We start from the raw sequence: 2,477 nt of genomic DNA, 5'->3' as shown, positions 1-2,477 counted from the left end.
TTGGATGAATGATGATGGTTTGATTGAACTTATGCCATAAATTGATGAAAGACATGATTTTTAATAGCTTGAGATTATTGTTGAACTCTATTTGATGTTTTCTAGCTTAAATGCATGAAAGTGATTTGAACTTGATTAAGATCTCTCTATTTTAATTATTGCATGAGAATGAGTTATTAGAGTGGAATTTTTATGGATTGTGCTTCTCTATTCTCTTGATTTTATTGTAACTAATAGGATGCATGAGAATGATCCTTATTAGTGTTGACCTCTTTCATTGATTTGCCTTGACTATTGCATGAGAATAAATTGTTTAGGTAGAATATTGTGTTCTTTGGCATGTGTTTCATGAAAATCACCATTATTCCCCTCTTTCTAATCATATTGGACACCCCTGTATCCCGAGCATCATTTTCCCTTGATTTTAATCATCATTTTCTTGCTTATTTGTAGTTTTAGTGTTCTTACTCAACAAAACCAACAAAAACAATCCCCTTTTTACTCTTGCATTAGTGATTATTGATGTTGTATTAGTGTGCTTCCCTAGTAGTTCGACCCTTTACTTGCCACTAACTATTTCAGTGTAGGTTTAGGTATTATAAATTATTAATTTGATTAGGGTAGTAGCTTAATAACCTATCTAACCCTTGATCAAATTTTGGCGCCGTTGCTTGGGAAGCGGCTTGTTTAGCATCTATTATAGCTTTTGTTAGAGTCATTTTACTTTCTTTTCTTTTTTTTTTATTTGTTTTATCATCCTTGTTATTGCTATTTGTTTGCTTAGCTTTGGTGAATTCTTAGGAGGTCTCAAGGATCACCCTCATATCAAATTGACCACGAGATCAACCGAACCTTGAGACAAACTCGTAGGCTTTATCAAGACGAGGGAAGAGGTTTTGGTGATATATTTGATAGTGAGAGTGATACTTACTCTTCAAGTTCACAAAGCGGATCAATGGCGGGACAAGAAAATGATGTTTTGTTACTTGAGTTTGGAAATCCGGAGGATTATGATCTCACGGGAGGGATTTTGCTACCCGTCACGGAAACCAACTTCTCAATCGTTCCACAATATACTAGAATGGTCCAATCGGAGCAATTTTCCGGAAGTGCAAGTGAGGACCCTATTGAACATTTGGACCGATTCCTTGCATTGTGCGCAATGATGCAAACCAATGAAGTGAGTCAAGACTACATTCGTATGCACCTTTTTCGGCATTCTCTCATCGGACGAGCCAAGAAATGGCTGAAGCATGTAAAGCCTAATACTCTAACAACATGGAGGGAGGTGGTAAAGGCGTTCTTGAAGCGATTTATCTCCAAAGAGAAGACCGCCGAAATGAGAAGGAAAATTGCATCATTTGAGCAAGAAGCCGATGAAAGTCTTGGTGAAGCATGGGAGAGATTCAAATAGTTGGTACAAGCGTGTCCCCACCATGAGTACAATAAAGGGTTGCTCATGTGGTTTTTCTACGACGGATTGGAGCCCATGTCAAGAGCCAATTTGGATGCGGGGGCGGGTGGTCAATTAATCAAAATCCCTCAAAATCATGTTGAAGCAACAATAGAAGAGGTAGGAAAGAATTACTCTTGGGGGGGCAAAGAAGAAATCTCCAAAGAAGGGTGGTATTTACGAATTGGAGAAAGTTGATCAATTACAACATCAAATTGATCAACTAACAAAAAGGGCTTTCCAAGTTGAACACGAGTGTGAATGCAAGCTCAAGCGGTGGTGCAAGCTCCTCTCAAGTTAACTCTATCTCTTGTCAAAATTGTGGAGGAATGAACCATGATACATCTTATTATGGAGGTTTAAGCCCCGAGCATGTAGCGGCATACAACACAAGGCAAGAGGGATTTAGAGGAAGCGGCGGTGGAGTAGCTTGGAGACAACCACTGCCCGGGTTTGTACCTCAACCTCAACAATGGAACCAACAAGCTCAACCTTCCTATAACTCCAACCCTTAATATCAAAATCCACCTCCATCTCAACCAATAAAACCAAGAGGAAGTTATCCAAGGAACAACCAATACAATAATCAAACCCAAGCACCTCAAAGAAATCATCAAGAACCAGCACCTCAAGCAGGTTAACTCAAACTCAAATTCTCCAAGCCATGCATGCGCAAATGCAATCTTTTTGGCAACAAATGCAAGAGATAAGATCTCACAACAAGATGGTTGATTCACAACTAGCTCAATTGGATGAGAGAACTCCTTTCAATTCACCATCTACTCTACCCGGACAACCACAACCTAACCCAGCTCACAACTCAAAACCCGATACATGCAAGGCGATCACATTGAGGTCGAGAACTTCCTATGAAGGGACAAATGAAGGGGATAGTGAGGAAAATAAGGGAGGAGAGGAGAGTGTGAATGAAAACAAGGGAGGTGAGAAAGAAAAGGGTAATGAGATAGAAGGAGGTTCGGAGAAGAAGAAGCTTAACAATGAGAAGACAACTTCAATTCCTAGT

The 2,477-nt window shown here is 39.5% G+C and overlaps 1 non-coding gene across 1 annotated transcript; it reads right to left on the bottom strand.

Annotated features, from left to right (window-relative positions):
• Positions 1-1,336: 1,336 nt before the first annotated feature.
• Positions 1,337-1,444, bottom strand: LOC145641212 (small nucleolar RNA R71). Its single transcript, XR_014115273.1, has one exon. It is a non-coding gene; the product is annotated as a small nucleolar RNA R71 (small nucleolar RNA).
• Positions 1,445-2,477: the final 1,033 nt, after the last annotated feature.

Source organism: Chenopodium album, chromosome 7 (assembly GCF_948465745.1).
Source record: "Chenopodium album chromosome 7, dcCheAlbu1.1, whole genome shotgun sequence".
In the NCBI taxonomy this organism is placed as follows: Eukaryota; Viridiplantae; Streptophyta; class Magnoliopsida; order Caryophyllales; family Amaranthaceae; genus Chenopodium; species Chenopodium album.
Note: the sequence above shows the minus strand (reverse complement) of the source record. Positions and strands in the feature narration are given on the sequence as shown.